This window comes from Saccopteryx leptura, chromosome 6, assembly GCF_036850995.1.
Source record: "Saccopteryx leptura isolate mSacLep1 chromosome 6, mSacLep1_pri_phased_curated, whole genome shotgun sequence".
Lineage (NCBI taxonomy): Eukaryota > Metazoa > Chordata > Mammalia > Chiroptera > Emballonuridae > Saccopteryx > Saccopteryx leptura.
Genome location: NC_089508.1, coordinates 128,315,779 through 128,333,709, shown reverse-complemented (window position 1 = coordinate 128,333,709; position 17,931 = coordinate 128,315,779). Strand labels below are relative to the sequence as shown.

Genomic DNA, 17,931 nt, shown 5'->3' with positions numbered 1-17,931 from the left:
GGTCAAAAGCTTCAGTATGAATTGAAAATAGAACGGCAGAAAAGGCTGGAATTGGAGCGAGCACTGGAGAAGGAATTACGGGTTCGCGAGTTGCAGTTTACCCTGGAAGTTGAACGTGTTCACCGGCAGTTGTTGGAGAAACAACTGCGGATTCAAGAGCTCGAGTCTCAGCTTCTGGCCAAAAGCCAGCAGCCACAGGAGCCTAAACGGTCACCAAAGGAGCAGCAGCATCCGTGCCGGTGGATTGGCTTTGAGTCAGCGGGAGCAGGCGCTTGCGACTCCTCTTCTGAGGATGAGAAGGCTCAGGCTGAAGCTGCCATACGCACACTGAGAGCCCGACCAGTTGTCGCCAAGAAGGTAAAAACCCAGCAACAAAGAGTCCCTCAGGGGCAGCCACAGCCTCCAGCCCAGGTAATGGAACACTCTGTGGTCCGGCCCTATACCCAGGTAGAGCTGATGGAGTTGGGGGCACAATTTAGGCAGAAACCTACTGAATCCCTGGTAGCCTGGTTACTACGATTATGGGATATAGGGGTGGATGGCATCATGCTCTCCGGAACAGAGATGGAGAAATTGGCCGCCATTACCACACACTCTTCCTTGAGGCAGCGTCTTCAGAACTGCCATGGCAACCCAGGAGACCATACCCTATTAGAATGGGTGATGGCTGCCATTCGTATGGTCTGGCAGAATGCTGGAGAACTGCCGGGGGCAATGAGTCGGTGGCAGTGCTACAGTGAGTTAGTAAAGGTCCTTCGAGAACTAGGTATGAAGAATGCTGTTTTCAACCCTGGGTCTCGTGGGCCAGACGAGGAAGTGTTTACGGCCAAAATGAGGGAATTTGTCCTTGCTAGCGCCCCGTCAGCCCTTTTTGGGTCACTTGTGGCTATCTTGGGCCCCTATGTGGGGCAGCCCATCAATGCAGTTACACAGATGGTAGCAGATTTGGGAGAGCTGGAGGCCGCTCGGGATCATAAAGCAGTGAGGGCTGCTGCCTATGTTTCCCCCCCAACTAACAAGGGAAACGGGCCTGTAAAGGTTACCCGAACACAGATGTGGGTAGACTTGATTGCGGCTGGAGCAGATAAGGGGAAATTGGATGGCCAGTCTAATAAAATTCTTTTGGAGCTTTGGCGGCAGCTTAAACCAGAACAGAAGTTCCAGCCACTGAGACGAAAGGCCCCAGCAGCTACCAATAAAACGTTTGGTGCGCGCACAGCTCGGTTACAAGATTATATGATAGAGACGGCCGAGGGAGAGGGGAACTCCCAAGACCCACTGTACCAGTTTGAATAGGAAAAAGGCCGAGGGACCCGTCTAACGGGGATGGGCGGGGACCGGAGGCCACATGTGGAACTGGCTATCCACTGGTCCCCTTCCAATGTACAACAGGTGTTGGCCTTGGTGGATACAGGTGCAGAATGTTCCCTTCTCTATGGAAACCCAGAGCGGTTTGCTGGGACCCCAGTGGCCATTGACGGTTATGGGGGCCAAACTGTTCAAGTGAAGCCAATAACTATTCCATTGGGGATAGGGAGACTGCCTCCTAAGCCATATAAGGTGTATGTATCTCCTATTCCTGAATATATTTTGGGGGTAGATGTCTTGCAAGGACTGTGGTTGGAAACTACAGCTGGGGAGTTCCGGCTGCGGATCAGGGTTGTGAAGGCAGTATTGCGGGGACACGCATCACATTCCCCTTTGCAATTACCCGTCCCTCGGCGTGTGACTAACACTAAGCAGTACCACCTGCCAGGTGGTTATGAAGAAGTCACAGGGACAATCCTTGAACTAGAAAAGGTGGGGATCATCCGGCCAGCACACAGTCCTTACAACTCCCCAGTATGGCCTGTGCGCAAAGCAGATGGAACCTGGAGAATGACAGTAGATTACAGGGAACTTAATAAAGTTGTTCCCCCTTTGCACGCTGCTGTTCCTTCGATAGCTAACATGATGGATCGGCTAAGCCATGAGTTGGGGACATACCACTTTGTGGCAGACTTGGCCAATGCTTTTTTCTCTATTGATATAGCCGCAGAGAGTCAAGACCAATTTGCCTTCAGTTGGGAAGGGAGACAATGGACCTTTACAGTGTTACCCCAGGGCTATTTGCATAGCCCCACCTTGTGCCATGGGCTGGTGGCTGCTGACCTGGCTAAATGGAAACAGCCAGAGGTAGTCCGCATGTACCATTATATTGATGATATTATGCTAACTAGTGATTCTCTTTCAGAATTGGAGCAAGCAGTCCCTACCCTGCTATCCCATTTGAAAGCATGTGGCTGGGCAGTTAATGAGAACAAATTACAAGGACCTGGGTTATCTGTTAAATTCTTGGGAGTTGTCTGGTCGGGTAAGACAAAAGTTATCCCTGACGCAGTTATAGATAAGATTCAAGCCTACCCCGTGCCCACTACGGTAAAACAGTTACAGGAATTCTTAGGTTTGTTGGGGTATTGGCGAGCATTTATACCGCATTTGGCTCAGTTACTACGCCCCTTGTACAACCTTATTCGAAAGGGGGTTCGCTGGGATTGGACTGAGCAGGCGCAAGGTTCATTTGCAGCTGCTAAGAGAGCTGTCAAGGTGGCACAGGCCTTGAATGTGTTTGATCCTGCCAGGCCCTGTGAGCTGGATGTTCATGTAACCTCGGAGGGGTTTGGATGGGGCTTGTGGCAGCAGACAGAGCGCCTACGGCAACCTATTGGATTTTGGTCCCAATTGTGGAAAGGTGCTGAAGTTCGTTACTCATTAGTAGAGAAGCAGCTGGCAGCTGTGTATGCTGCCCTCCTGGCAACTGAGAGTATTACAACCACAACACCAGTTACAGTCAAAACAACATACCCTATAGCTGGATGGGTGAGAGATTGGGCAACTAAACCACGTAGTGGTATGGCCCAAATGTCTACCCTGGCCAAGTGGGGTGCCTATCTGCAACAACGCTGTGCTCTTAGCACCAGCCCATTGAGGGCAGAACTGCAGGAAGTCTTGGGTCCAGTCACCTATGCGACTTTAGAGTCAGGTGCAACTGGGGCTCAGGAGGCAGAACCTGAGGTCAGTCCCTACCAGGAGGGGCGGGTGCCCATCCCCGAAGATGCCTGGTATACTGATGGTTCCAGCAGGGGCCAACCTGCCAAATGGACGGCTATCGCCTTCCATCCGGCCACTGAGACTATTTGGATGGACACGGGTACAGGCCAAAGCAGCCAATGGGCAGAATTAAGAGCTGTTTGGCTAGTTGCCCATAATGAACCTTCACCTCTGGTGATCTGTACTGACAGTTGGGCTGTCTATCGTGGACTGACCCTTTGGATTGCTACTTGGCACATTAACCAGTGGATGGTAATGCATCGTCCATTATGGGGTCAGGCCATGTGGCAGGATTTATGGGAAATAGGACACCAGAAGCAGGTGACAGTATATCATGTCACAGGGCATGCCCCTCTAGCCCATCCTGGGAATGATGAGGCAGATACATTGGCAAGGGTGCGATGGTTGGAGACTGCACCTGCAGGTGATGTGGCACAGTGGCTCCACCGGCGCCTGCTCCATGCAGGACAGAAAACTATGTGGGCTACGGTTAAGGCTTGGAACTTGCCTGTGTCCTATGCAGAGGTACTTGCAGCCTGTGAGCAATGTGCAGTATGTTCCAAGGAACACCCTCGGAGACCACTGGTGTCACCTGGACAGATCCAGAGGGGTCATGTCCCACTGACACAATGGCAGATAGACATCATTGGACCCTTACCAAAGTCAGAAGGGTACCAGTATGCAGTCACTTGTGTAGATACTGCCACCGGGCTGCTTGCTGCTTACCCCGCTCGTAACCCTGACCAGAGGGCAGTCATACAGGCTCTGGACCGCCTGAGTGCTGCATACGGGCGACCGCTGGTCCTTGAAAGTGACAATGGTACCCACTTCACTGGTTCAACGGTGAGGCAATGGGCTCAAAAGCTGGGGGTGGACTGGAAGTACCATGTTCCCTACCACCCCCAGGCTGCTAGTATCATTGAGCGTTATAATGGACTCTTAAAGCAGGGACTGCGACAGGAGGGGGGCACCGGCTCTCTTACTGGATGGACACGCCGCTTATGGACAGTACTTCGGATTTTGAATGAGCGACCTCGACGGGGAAGCCCAGCTCCAGTAGAGGCCCTCCTGCATCGGACAGCTGCCCCTATTCAGTTGCAGATACGCACCAAGGACATTTTACTCAAGCCAGGTTTCAGACAGCAGGGCAACGTGCTCTTGCCTGCTCCAACAGCCCTTCTTAAAGGACAACGGCTTCAATGGACTTGGCCCTGGACTGTACAGGCCCCCCATATGAGATGGGTGGCCTTGTTGGCACCATGGGGAAAGGGGTTAGAGGTGGACCTCCAGTTAACTCCTTGGGCAACCAGCACCTGGCCACCTAAGGTAGAAGTGTATTATCCCTTGAGTGCTCAAGGGGACAGCATTTTGAAGGGCACCTTTGTAATTTCTTTATGGCCAATAATGAGTTCCCCTATTTTACTACACATAGAACCAGCAGATGCTGGCGTATTGGCCAATAAGGTTTGGTATGCCCGCTCAGGGCGGCCTCTGGTGCCAGCTACGGTGCTGTCTGCAGACAAAACTCTGGCCTGTATTCTGCCAGAGGGAAAAGATTTGCCTCTCTTGGTGCCACTGACAGCTCTCTCATTTCGCCCATAGTTTTTGATCTGTTAATCCTATTGCTGTAGTTGGTACTATTTCTGTTTATGCAATGTATCCTACTCCTTGCACAGTGACCATCATGGAAGATGCCTGTGGTTTAGATTGTAAAGCGAGCAAAAGGGGTGGAATGTTGGTCAAATAAGTTTGCAAATGTGATATATATGTTTGCTCGCTTGTGACTTATATTGGGTGTGGGGGACAGGCTATAAGCAGGCCAGGTCGTTGTAGCCTGGGGTTTGGGACTAAGCTTTTCCCCACACCCTTGAATGATTGTATTATCTGGGTGGTGCACTCTCATGAGGAATCCAATTATGCCTTGGATGGGTGACTTTGTATCGGAGACTTCCTTGTTTGTATATTGGATTAAGGGATTTTGGTTTTCTACACTATAAAGTGGGACAGACCAGGAGCTTGGACACACAGTTCCTGCTATCACAATTGCAGGGGCTTCCCTGATCCCTTGCCCTTCATGGGAAGAGCTGGTTTTCTGCTTTTCCCTTGTCTTCTTTTGTGGTTTGCCTGTCTTGGTGAGACACCAATAAATAGGATGGCCCCCCGTCCTCTGACTCCGCCATTTCTTTATCGTCTGCCTGAATCCAATGGGAACCTGCATGTGAATGGCCACGATGGCGGTTCCTGGCCTTACAGGAAGTTAAAAAAATTTTGCAAGGAAATAACTGTGAATTCCTTGCTGTGAGTGCTGAGTGGACAGAGTGACATAGTGATACATGGTCTCCTGGATGAGCCTCATGAGACGTGCTGGTCTGGTTCCTCTCAAATGGGAGGACATGTGGAGATTTTTTGAGACAGGGAACTTGTTGGTGTAAGTTTTTAGAAGGACTGAATACTAAAAGGAAGGGGGTTTGGAGAACAGTCAGGAGGGAACTTCTCGGGCTGAGGGGCAGCTTCTTCCTGCTGTCATCCCTACCTATTTGATATTTCCCTTATGAAGTTCTCCCTGGGGTGTTGGGGATAGAAGTGTAGGAGCATTTGATTGTAGGTAATTCTAGAGATTTCTCTCATCCAGGCCTGTAGGAACTTGATAAAGAAGGGGGCAACTATTTGGAGATTAGGAATGCAGAGGAATGCAGAGATAAGGAGGGGTGTATAGCGGCGGGGGTGGGGGGGGGAGTGAAAGTTTTTCCATGGTAAACAATTAGAGATATTTTTCCTGGCAGCCCTGGAGAGAGCGGTTAGCTTGAGCTAAAAGAAATGTTTCATGTCCATTTGTAGGCTCTTCTTTGGCCAAGAAGACCCAGCAATCTTGTCCTCTTACTATGTGAAGGGTAAAAAGACTGAGAAGCATTAAGAGGTGAATGCTATTTATTCTCCTAGTTCTTCAGGGACATGGGAGAGCTTTAGGGTTAGGGGACCTGTAGGGGTTGGAAGATAGGATTTAGGAGGTTTCCTGATATAGGGTTTCAGATTTTTCTGTTTCGTGAGGGCAGGTTTCAGGGTTGGTGTGTAGGGTTAGGTAGATTTTTCCAATTTTCTGATTGGTGAAGGTCTATATGCGGTTCTATAAGAAAGTACTGAACAAATGTAAGAGGCAGGGTCCAAAAGTTAGAAAAATAAATAGGAGAGTGAGTGGACTAATGAAAGGCAATAGTCAAGACACCCAGTTTGTGTGAAACCACTGATTCCATGTTTACGAATTCACTGGGCTTCAGAGAGAGAGCAAATAGGAATACGACAGGGAAGTAGCAAGTCCCCCTGCCCCTAAATCTACTTTTGTAGAGATTCTTAAAGCAACTAGAAGAGAAATTACCTGTATAGCTCGTTTGGTCCTTAGATTGATGAGTCATGTATTAGGAATTTAAAGAGGCCCATGGGGTGGGATTAGGTTGATTTTTGGGGTGAGATAGATTAGGGTACAGGTTTCTGTTCAATTAGTAGGGAGATACATATAGGTGTTGGTCCCATATGAGTAGAAAGCCCCTTATTGGGTGAGGTAGGCTGAGAGGTGAATAGACAATAGAAGGACAAGGGGTCGGTTTTGTTTCTCTGTTTCTGAGCTCCAGAAGATCAGGGTGGAGGAAAGAGCTGCCCATAGCAGCAGTGGGAGTTGTCAGGATCACAGTGTGTGGACCTGTCCATGTGAAAGTCAGTCCTTGGGTGATGTACTGCTGGAAGCGCCTCTTGGACAGTCTTTGAACAGTTTGCTGAGTAACCTGTAAATCCTGCAAGTACTTAGGGAAAGGGTGGTTACATTTCTACACTTTGTAGTTAGAGTTTAAGTCCTAGTGACTACTGCTTCTAGCTGGAATTAGCAGCAGGTCCCAGCCTATAATAGGCATGGGGCATTGAGATAAGAGGAACAAAGGAGATACTATACATTAAATAAAGTAACAAACTCAGACTGTCAATACCCACAGTAGAGATCTTTGAGGGATAAATAAAACTTAAATATTCAAGCAAGGCATAGTAGATGGCCCTTGTGTTTATAAGAAATGAGATTAGCTTATCTGCTACTTGGAAGAAATACCTTAGGCTCCTGAATGATGTCCTTGGGCCTTCAGTGGCAATTCCCAGCATGCTGGGCAAGGTCAAGTCACAGGTAGCTGGAGCAGGGCTAGAAGAGACTGAACCTCCGTCCATGGAGCAAGGGGGCAGCTTACCTTCTCGTGTCCCTCTTTCCATAGCACAGGTGTGTCCCTTGATGGGGCCGGGAAGCCTGGCAGGCTTCAGTTTTGTGGTTTTTTTTTGTATTTTTCTGAAGCTGGAAACGGGGAAAGACAGTCAGACAGACTCCCGCATGCGCCCGACCGGGATCCACCTGGCACGCCCACCAGGGGGCGATGCTCTGCCCCTCCGGGTGTGGGGGGTCACTCTGTTGCGACCAGAGCCACTCTAGCGCCTGGGGCAGAGGCCAAGGAGCCATCCCCAGCGCCCGGGCCATCTCTGCTCCAATGGAGCCTCAGCTGCGGGAGGGGAAGAGAGAGACAGAGAGGAAGGAGAGGGGGAGGGGTGGAGAAGCAGATGGGCACTTCTCCTGTGTGCCCTGGCCGGGAATCGAACCTGGGACTCCTGCACGCCAGGCCGACGCTCTACCACTGAGCCAACCGGCCAGGGCCTGGCAGGCTTCAGTTTAATGGCCTTTCTTTCCACTCTGGAGCAGGGCCCTGATGGAATCCTATGAAGTCTCTTAGGGTGCTGAAGCCAAAAGCTGGTATTTCCTGACTTTTTAAAAATTAATTAATTTATTTATTAATTTTAGAAAGGAGGGGGGGAGAGAGCGGAGAGAGAGAGAAGGGGGGAGGAGCAGGAAGCATCAACTCCCATATGTGCCTTGACCAGGCAAGCCCAGGGTTTCGAACCGGGACCTCAGCATTTCCAGGTCGATGCTTTATCCACTGTGCCATCACAGGTCAGGCTCCTGACTTCTTTTGGGCCTTATTTGCCTTTTATGTTACTTCCCTGGTCATTACAGACCTTAAAAACCATGCTCAGAAGATCTCACTGAGGGTCTTGACTAAGAGAGCAAAATTGGAGATCCAGTGTTTATTTATTTATTTATATTTTTATTTATTTTTAAAAAATTTTTATTTATTCATTTTAGAGAAGAGAGAGAGAAAGAAAGGGGGGAGGAGCAGGAAGCATCAACTCCCATATATGCCTTGACCGGGCAGGCCCAGGGTTTTGAACCGGTGTAAAGCCAGAAGCCACGGCCAGGGCCATGGCCACCATCACAGCAGCCACCTGGCCCATGCAGGTTCGCATTGGATTCAGACAGTCGGTAAAGAAACAACGGAGCTAAAAACTGGTGGGCCATAGTCTTTAATCCTAGCTTGCACCCAGCGGGCAAGTAAAAATACACACTGGGCTCCAAAACCCACTCACATTCAGTGCTCACAAAGCTACTGACTTATCCGAGTTTCCTAGAATCAAAGGTTTCTAGCTCACCAGCCTTATTCTCCTCAGTTCCCCATCTCCTTCCTTATCCCAGATACAAACTCTGTACAAACTGGCATCTCACTCAGCACTCCGCCATCTTGGCTGCTTCTCCTGGCCACATGGCCTCTCTCTGCTCTGCTCCCTCTGCTCTCTCATGCTAATCATCCCAGGAACCAAGAGCGCAAGCTCCCGCTCAGTCCCCATTTTATAGTGTAGAAATCCAAACCCTTAATCCAATATACAAAACAGGGAAGTCTCCAACACAAAGTCACTTTCTGAGGCATGATTGGATTGCACCACTCCACATCAAAAAGGGTAGGAAAGGCTTAATCCCAAAACCAAGCCCCAGGCTACAAGGATTCCACCTGCCTTTAGCCCACCCCAACACACATTAATATCACCTGGGCGACGGCCTCCTTAACAAAGTGAGCATAATACATTTTATCTGCCCAACAACCGGCAACCTCAGCATTCCAGGTCGACGCTTTATCCACTGTGGTCAGGCAGAAATCCAGTGTTTAAAGAGTCTGTTGGGCAGATAAAATGTATTATGCTCACTTTGTTAAAGATAACACGAGGAAGCCGTCGCCCAGGTGATATTAATGTGTGTTGGGGTGGGCTAAAGGCAGGCGGAATCCTTGTAGCCTGGGGCTTGGTTTTGGGATTAAGCCTTTCCTACCCTTTTTGATGTGGGGTGGTGCAATCCAATCATGCCTCAGAAGGTGACTTTGGGTTGGAGACTTCCCTACTTTGTATATTGGATTAAAGGTTGTGAAGCTACACTATAAAATGGGGGCAAAACGGGACTTGGCTCTTGGTTCCTGAGGTTAGCATGAGAGAGCGGAGAGAGTAGAGCCAGCAGCTAAAGGAGGCCACGTGGAGGAGGCCAGGAGAAGCAGCCAAGATGGCGGAGTGCTGAGTGAGATGCCAGTTTGTGTAGAGTTTGTATCTGGGATAAGGAAGGAAATGGGGAACTGAGGAGAATAAGGTTGGTGAGCTAGAAACCTTTGATTCTAGGAAACTCGGATAAGTCAGTGGCTTTGTGAGCACTGAGTGACTGGGTTTTGGAGCCCAGTGTGTATTTTTACTTGCCCGCCGGGTGCAAGGTAGGATTAAAGGTTATGGCCCATCAGTTTTTGGCTCCGCTGTTTCTTTACCGACTGTCCGAATCCAATGCGAACCTGCAAGGGCCGGGCTGCTGTGATAGTGGCCCTGGTCGTGGCTGCTGGCTTTACATTTGGCGTAGTCGGCAGGATTCGATACAGATCGGCAAGGAGCCTTTGAGTGGTGGAGTAGAGGACTGGCTAGTTTTAGGGTTCCCCATGGCTGTCTTTTTGGGGATTGTAGGCTGGCTGACTTTTACAGCCATGCGTGAGGAAACCAAGAGCTCTGTGAAAGAGGCTGCCTGGGACCTGCAAACCGAGCAGCAGAAGAAGTTGGAGCAAATGCAGGAGAAACCGATGCTGACCCTGGAGCTGGAGGAAATGCTGGAGGAGGAGGCCGACCAGGTGTTCGAGATTCGCCTGGAAATGGAGCAAACACTGGAGGAGGATTCAGAGGTTCGTGAGTTGCAGCTTGCCCTGGATGTTGCGGAGAGCCAGCAGCGGAAGGAGGCCGGGGCTGAAGCTGAGGCTGAGGCTGAAGCTGAAGCTGAAGCTGAAGCTGAAGCTGGAGCTGGGTCCGGAGCTGCAAGGTCTGTGGAGCAGAAGGCTGCAGCAGACGGAGGCTCGAGCCCGGCAGCCGGAGCTGGTGTTTTCAGTTCCTCTTTGGAGGATGAGGAGAATCGGGCTGGAGTTGCAATCCGCAGTCTCCATAAGATGAGAGCCCAGCTGGAAGGAGCACCTACTATGGCCTTGGTAGGTCTGCGATTTGGGGACATAGGGCTGGACATGCTTTCCAGAGCAGAGATGGAAATGCTAACTGTCATTGCCACGTGCCCCTCTTTGGGACAGTGTAAGACCTGCGAGGACGGCAGGGATGAGGGGGGTGGCTGACGCCCCATGTGCGTGGACTGATTTCCTGGACTACGACCAGAGTGGGCATTGGCTCTTTTGTTGGATGGACTTACGGATTACGGATTTTGGACAATGTGAAATACCCTGATGGGGGTAGGGGGTGGCTTTGCTGGAAGCACTCCCCTGCCCCGGGAAACTTTTCCCATAGGCTGAGGACATTTTGCGTTTTGGGCAAAGTGCTCAGAGACTGGTGAAGTGTACCTTTGTAATTGTTGAAACTGTATTATTTTTGCTGTTGTAATTTGTGTAATGTTCTAATTTCCTTGCACAGGGATGCCGGTGGTATAGATTGTGGGTAGTAAAGTGAGCATAGGGGTGGATTGTTGGGCAGATAAAATGTATTATGCTCACTTTGTTAAAGATAACACGAGGAAGCCGTCGCCCAGGTGATATTAATGTGTGTTGGGGTGGGCTAAAGGCAGGCGGAATCCTTGTAGCCTGGGGCTTGGTTTTGGGATTAAGCCTTTCCTACCCTTTTTGATGTGGGGTGGTGCAATCCAATCATGCCTCAGAAGGTGACTTTGGGTTGGAGACTTCCCTACTTTGTATATTGGATTAAAGGTTGTGAAGCTACACTATAAAATGGGGGCAAAACGGGACTTGGCTCTTGGTTCCTGAGGTTAGCATGAGAGAGCGGAGAGAGTAGAGCCAGCAGCTAAAGGAGGCCACGTGGAGGAGGCCAGGAGAAGCAGCCAAGATGGCGGAGTGCTGAGTGAGATGCCAGTTTGTGTAGAGTTTGTATCTGGGATAAGGAAGGAAATGGGGAACTGAGGAGAATAAGGTTGGTGAGCTAGAAACCTTTGATTCTAGGAAACTCGGATAAGTCAGTGGCTTTGTGAGCACTGAGTGACTGGGTTTTGGAGCCCAGTGTGTATTTTTACTTGCCCGCCGGGTGCAAGGTAGGATTAAAGGTTATGGCCCATCAGTTTTTGGCTCCGCTGTTTCTTTACCGACTGTCCGAATCCAATGCGAACCTGCAAGGGCCGGGCTGCTGTGATAGTGGCCCTGGTCGTGGCTGCTGGCTTTACAGAGTCCTACTAGACTGAGGAAAGAAAAGATTTGATCTGTGGTGGTAGGTGATTGGAGACTGTGGAGGGTCTGAGTTTAATTTAGGGTGAGACCTCAGGGGTGGGGGTTAAGGCGATGCCTAGATAGACTAGGGACTGAGAATAAAGTTGAGCCTTAGCAGAGAAGACACGACATCACTTCATAGTGAGGAAGTTAAGAAGGGTGGAGGTGTGTCTCCTTGAAGCAGGCCGGGAGGGGCTGCAGAGGAGTAGGTTATCTACATATTGTAAGAGAGGACTAGTTTTGAGATTGCATGCTGCTAAATCCTGAGCTAGTGCCTGCCCAAACAGGTGTGGGCTGTTTTTGATCCCCTGGGGTAAGACAATCCAGGTAAATTGCTGGGCTGCATTAGTGTCTGGGTAAAGGCAAACAGAAAGTAAGAGTCAGGGTGTACAGCAGGGGTCCCCAAACTTTTTACACAGGGGGCCAGTTCACTGTCCCTCAGACCGTTGGAGGGCCGGAGTATAAAAAAAACTATGAACAGGCCTGACCTGTGGTGGCGCAGTTGGATAAAGCGTCGACCTGGAGCACTGAGGTCGCCGGTTCGAAACCTTGGGCTTGCCTGGTCAAGGCACATATGGGAGTTGATGCTTCCTGCTCCTCCCCCTTCTATCTCTCTCTGTCTCTCTCTCACTCCTCTCTCTCTAAAAAATAAATAAATAAATAAATAAAATATTAAAAAAAAACAAAAAAAACTATGAACAAATTCCTATGCACACTGCACATATCTTATTTTAAAGTAAAAAAACAAAACGGGAACAAATACAATATTTAAAATAAAGAACAAGTAAATTTAAATCAACAAACTGACCAATATTTCAATGGGAACTATGCTCCTCTCACTGACCACCAATGAAAGAGGTGCCCTTCCAGAAGTGCAGCGGGGGCCGGATAAATGGCCTCAGGGGGTCGCATGTGGCCCTCGGCCGTAGTTTGGGGACCCCTGGTGTAGAGGAATGATAAAGAAGGCATTCTTGAGGTCTAGGACCATGAAGTGAGTGGTGTTTGAGGAAATGTGTGACAGTAACCTGTAGAGATTAGGGACTACTGGATGGAGGGGAATTACTGCCTCATTGATTAGGTGTAAGGCTTGTACAATCAATAAGCCCCTGAAGGTTTTCGAACAGGAAGGATGGGGGTATTGCAGGGAGAGTCCATGGGGATGAGTAAACTTGGTTTAAGAGATGGGTAATTATTGGTTTAAGGCCTTAGAAACAGACACAGTTACACATTAAACAAAGACTTTACATAAAAATTATGAATTAAGGAATTTTTTGTATTTTTCTGAAGCTGGAAACGGGGAGAGACAGTCAGACAGACTCCTGCATACGCCCAACCGGGATCCACCCGGCACGCCCACCAGGGAGCCACGCTCTGCCCACCAGGGGGCGATGCTCTGCCCCTCCGGGTGTTGGGGAGTCACTCTGTTGCGACCAGAGCCACTCTAGCGCCTGGGGCAGAGGCCAAGGAGCCATCCCCAGTGCCCGGGCCATCTTTGCTCCAATGGAGCCTTGGCTGCAGGAGGGGAAGAGAGAGACAGAGAGGAAGGAGAGGGGGAGGGGTGGAGAAGCAGATGGGCGCTTCTCCTGTGTGCCCTGGCCGGGAATCGAACCCGGGACTTTTGCACGCCAGGCCGACGCTCTACCACTGAGCCAACCGGCCAGGGCTGTTTTTTTAAGTTTTTAGAGATGGCAGGGAGTTGCCAGCAAAAGAGGGGAGGAAGAGAGAAAGCAAACGGATGGACAGTGTGAGGAGCTGAATGAAAAAAAAGAAGGGTCAGAATCTGCAGGAGGAGGAGGAAGAGGTTAAAGTATTGGTGTGGCGCCACATGGTCAGAGGAGTCAAAAGGATTTAGAGCTCTGAGGAGAGGGGAGAGGATGAGGAGGAAAGAGGCACAGTCATAGTTTGAAAGGAAGGAGGAGGGGTTTAAGAACATTGTGGAGAAGGGAAGGGCCACTGGCCAGCAGGAGAGAAAGAGAGAGTGTGGTATTGCAGGTGAATGAGGTGAGGTTTCTTTGGTCAAAACAGTCTGCTTGTAGAACAGAAGGCACAGAAATTAAGGACGGGAGAGAAGGGAGAAGAAAGCCTGCACGTAAGGAATTTCTGATGCCCTCCCCGTCCGGTGGCAGAAATTGTCAAGATGTCTTAGGATATTGTAATCGAATGTCCCGTTTTCAGGCCAATGGGAGTCATTGTCTAGTCCAGGGGTCTCAAATTCAACTCGGCATGTGGGCCGCAGAGCAAGATCACAGCCGTTCGGTGGGCCGCACTAGGTCTACAAAAGGCAACTGTTACGCAACACTTTTCAGTGTCACAAAACGACCAGAAACTGTAGTTCGCATCACAACTGCTGTTAACTAAGCTAATATCTAGCTAGGATGCTAGAGAAATGAAAAATACAAGTAGGCCCCTAGGCTTACTTAATTTTATCCAAAATACTTTGAACTTCGTGGATTAGTCTGCGGGCCACACAAAATTGTTCGGCGGGCTGTATGCGGCCCGCGGGCCGCGAGTTTGAGACCCCTGGTCTAGTCTGTACTCAGGCCATGCCGTGTTACAGAAGAAGATTAATTTCTTCGGTTTGAGGTCTGAGAGACTGAGTTTGGTGAGGTTTGTGTTTTTTGTTTGTTTGTTTTTTTGCATTTTTCTGAAGCTGGAAACAGGGAGAGACAGTCAGACAGACTCCCGCATGCGCCCGACCGGGATCCACCCGGCACGCCCACCAGGGGCGATGCTCTGCCCACCAGGGGGCGATGCTCTGCCCATCCTGGGCGTCGCCATGTTGCGACCAGAGCCACTCTAGCGCCTGAGGCAGAGGCCACAGAGCCATCCCCAGCGCCCGGGCCATCTTTGCTCCAATGGAGCCTTGGCTGCGGGAGGGGAAGAGAGAGACAGAGAGGAAGGCCCGGCGGAGGGGTGGAGAAGCAAATGGGTGCTTCTCCTGGTGAGGTTTTTTATGAGACATCCTAGAGGGGTCTGGTCGGAAGGCTTAGACTCTGAAGAGCCCGTAGTGGAGACAGGTGAGCAAGAGGGGGCGTCCCCGCCTTTTGTCACTGTTCCAAGTGGAGAGAATCTCCGTGTGGGGGAGTCATCCCTGATAGAGGTCGTCACCACCTGTCAGGGAGCTCCGAGGACAAGAAGTCCGAGAGAGTGGAGAGGTTTGGCTAGGCACCTAGTGCTCCGTGCAGTCCACTGAGACTGAAAGTCAAACCCCTCAAAATGTGAGGTATGTCAGAGAAAACCTTCTGACCAGGAAGGGGTATTTTTAGAGAGAAATTTGGAGGCCAACCAGGGAAGGAGAAGGGAGAAACTCCTTACCTTTCTAGTCCAGCAGGGGTTCAGGACAGGGTTAGACTGCCGGCCAATCGACCTACAATTACACGTCCAAACAGAATCAGGGAGTAAGCCCGGGACGAGCGTCCAAGCAGTTAGTACCCTGTCCCGGGTTTCAGCACCAAATGTTGGAATCCATGGGAGTCCGAAAGACCAGAGTAACAGGGTTTATTGAAAGGAAGAAAGGAACCCTGCGGGGCACTTCTCCTGGGGGAGAAGAGCGCTGGTTACAGACTAGGGGCGAGTTATATAGTGTTTGGGAGAGCCTGAGGGGATACTGAGGCAAAAGTTCTGGTATTTCCGGAGCCCCTCCTTGGGGCGGCTTCTCAGCTTTTTGGAATTCCTTTGTCTCAGGGGCGATAGTCCAGTAAGGGTGAGGTCTGACAGATAAGCAGAACATCAAGAGGGCAGTTTGGAATTTACCTATCAGGAACTTGTCTCCTTTAGTCCATCCTGGGGGCCTGCATCCAAGGACAGAGTCCCCAATAGCACCCCTTGTCCACTCGGGTCTCTACTGTGGCTAGGAGATTGGCACAAGCCTGAAGGGAAAGCCTGAGCTTGTCAAGACTGCAAGAGGGCTGCCTCAGCAGCACAGGCACGAGAACTGGAACCAAGATTAGAAGAGGGAAAGGATGCAAGACAGCGCGTAGCATGCCGGGCCTGAGACGAGATGGGGCACCGGCGGCAGCCCAAATCCACCTGGGGACTCCTGCGGATGGAAGCATCCCCGGCACCGGCCCCCACAATCTCAAATTTCCTGGGCGCCCCGCCCCACAACAGTTTGCACTCCAGTTTTCCAAGGTGTCGCGCAGAAAGTGACGTCATGACGCTGGCGTGAAGACGCGGGCCACTTCCAGCGGCTGAGGTTGTCGGGATCGGTGGTGGCAGCCCCTTGGTGTGTAGGTTAGCCCTTGCGGTGGGGCCCTGGAAGTGGTGTGAGGAGCGGCTGGGGGCCCAAGGGCGTGGATGTGGGCGCACGGGGCTGCGGGCGCTTGTGGGAGGGGGCTTCTGGGATTGCCTGGCGGGTTTGCCTTTAGGCTCCGAGGTTCCAGGCCTCGCAGAGCTTTGTAGAGGCGGGCGGGGCACCGGGGGCCAGGGCTGCCCCGGGGGCGTGGCGTGGGCTGGAGGCCGAGGGCGGCGGGAGGCCGGGCAGTCCCGGAGTGGAGGGGTTGTCCGGCCTTGGTGATTTGATGGCTGCTGCAGCTTGCCTACTCATTTCTTCGTGCCTTGGTTTCCTTTTGCGCAGTCACATGGGGCCGGGAAAGAGCATGGGCGCCACGTCCGTGAGGGATGGCTTGAGGACAGATGAGCTGGGATCTGGAAGGGAAGGGCGGCTAAGAAAGTAATGGTAACCTACTAGAGCCCAGCTTCTGCTGGGTCCTGATAACGTCCCCTGGATTCTTCCCCTGCTTTGGGTGTGAGGCTGAACTGCCGCTCATCAGTACTCTCTGTGTGACACTGATTGGATTTATCAGTAGTTGACTTGTTGCATTGTTAAAAGTTTGGCTGTGTGGAGGCACAGCTCTCGCCTGCTTGGCCAGTTGGTTTTTAATAAATCTGTCAATTCTAGAGTTAGCTGAAAACCTGACAATCTTCTCCCATGGTAACACATGAACTCCAGACCCAGCATGGTTTTTGTTCTCTTCCCTAGCCACAGACTAAAGTGATTTCATTCTGCTGCTTGTCTGCTGATTGATTGGTTTAATCCCACCGGAACATAAGTGACTTGTTTTCTGAGCAGGTCTGTATTTCAACTGGAAACTCCTGATGGATTCTAGTCTTTTTTTTTTTCTTTTTTTTTTTTAGCTAGATAAAGATGAGAAACATCAACTGGTAGCTGCAGCACTTTAGTTGTTCATTGATTGCTTCTCATACGTACCTTGTCTTGGGGGCAGGGGGTGAGGGCTTCAGCAGAGCCAGTGACTCCTTGCTCGAGCCAGTGACCTTGGATTATAGTCATTTTTTATGAACAGCAGATAAGGTGTACTGAGCACAAAATTCCTATGTGTTGGTTTCTCAGTAAGAAATGAAGAAGGTGCCTGACCAGGCGGAGGCGCAATGGATAGAGCGTTGGACTGGGATGTGGAAGGACCCAGGTTTGAGACCCTAAGGTCGCCAGTTTGAGCGCGGACTCATCTGGTTTGAGCAAAAGTTCACCAGCTTGGACCCAAGGTCACTGGCTTGAGCAAGGGGGTTACTTGGTCTGCTGAAGGCCCGCGGTCAAGGCACATATGAGAAAGCAATCAATGAACAACTAAGGTGTCGCAACGCGGAAAGAAAAACTAATTATTGATGCTTCTCATCTCTCCATTCCTGTCTGTTCCTGTCTATCCCTCTCTCTGATTCTCTCTCTGTCTCTGTAAAAAAAAAAAAAAAAAAAAAGAAATGAAGGTGTATAGATAACTTTTTTTAAAATTTTTTAATTTTTAATTTTTATTATTTATTCATTTTAGAGGGGGGGGAGAGAGAGAGAGAGGAAGAGAGAGAGAGAGAGAGAGAGAAGGGGGGAGGAGCAGGAAGCATCACCTCCCATATGTGCCTTGACCAGGCAAGCCAGGGTTTTGAACCGGCAACCTCAGTGTTTCCAGGTTGACGCTTTATCCACTGCGCCACCACAGGTCAGGCTAGATAACTTTTTGATGACTAAAAATTTTTTTTTGGTGGAGATGTGAGCCACAGTTAGATACATATTATATCTTGACTCAGTATGCCCTCTACACGCATAAAGTGTGTGTGTACCCCAACACACACACAACACAAGTTTGCGTTTTTTTTGTGGTGTATTTTTTATTTTTTAATTATTAAATTTAATGCAGTGACATTGATCAATCAGGGTACATATGTTGAGAGAAAACATCTCCAGATTATTTTGACATTTGATTATGCTGTATACCCCTCATCCAAAGTCAAATTGACTTCCGTCACC

At 50.2% G+C, this 17,931-nt stretch overlaps 1 protein-coding gene and 1 long non-coding RNA gene across 7 annotated transcripts in view; one reads left to right on the top strand and one right to left on the bottom strand.

Annotated features, from left to right (window-relative positions):
- Positions 1 to 6,784: 6,784 nt before the first annotated feature.
- On the bottom strand, positions 6,785 to 15,709 carry LOC136376594 (uncharacterized). The gene is made up of 3 exons (XR_010746208.1): positions 15,429 to 15,709; positions 14,991 to 15,042; positions 6,785 to 7,414 (listed from the first exon to the last, which is right to left on the bottom strand). It is a non-coding gene; the product is annotated as an uncharacterized lncRNA (long non-coding RNA).
- A 116-nt stretch (positions 15,710 to 15,825) lies between these two features.
- The window catches only part of EDC3 (enhancer of mRNA decapping 3), a 64,380-nt gene continuing 62,274 nt past the window's right edge, over positions 15,826 to 17,931 (top strand). For 2 of the 6 annotated variants that reach the window (XM_066342742.1, XM_066342737.1), the window contains exons 1-2: positions 15,839 to 15,900; positions 16,657 to 16,746. The gene's annotated coding sequence lies outside the window, so the exon portion shown is untranslated. Of the gene's footprint in view, positions 15,909 to 16,656; positions 16,747 to 17,931 lie in introns of all 6 variants that reach the window. The other 4 variants (XM_066342739.1, XM_066342738.1, XM_066342744.1 and 1 more) reach the window with 4 other exon arrangements.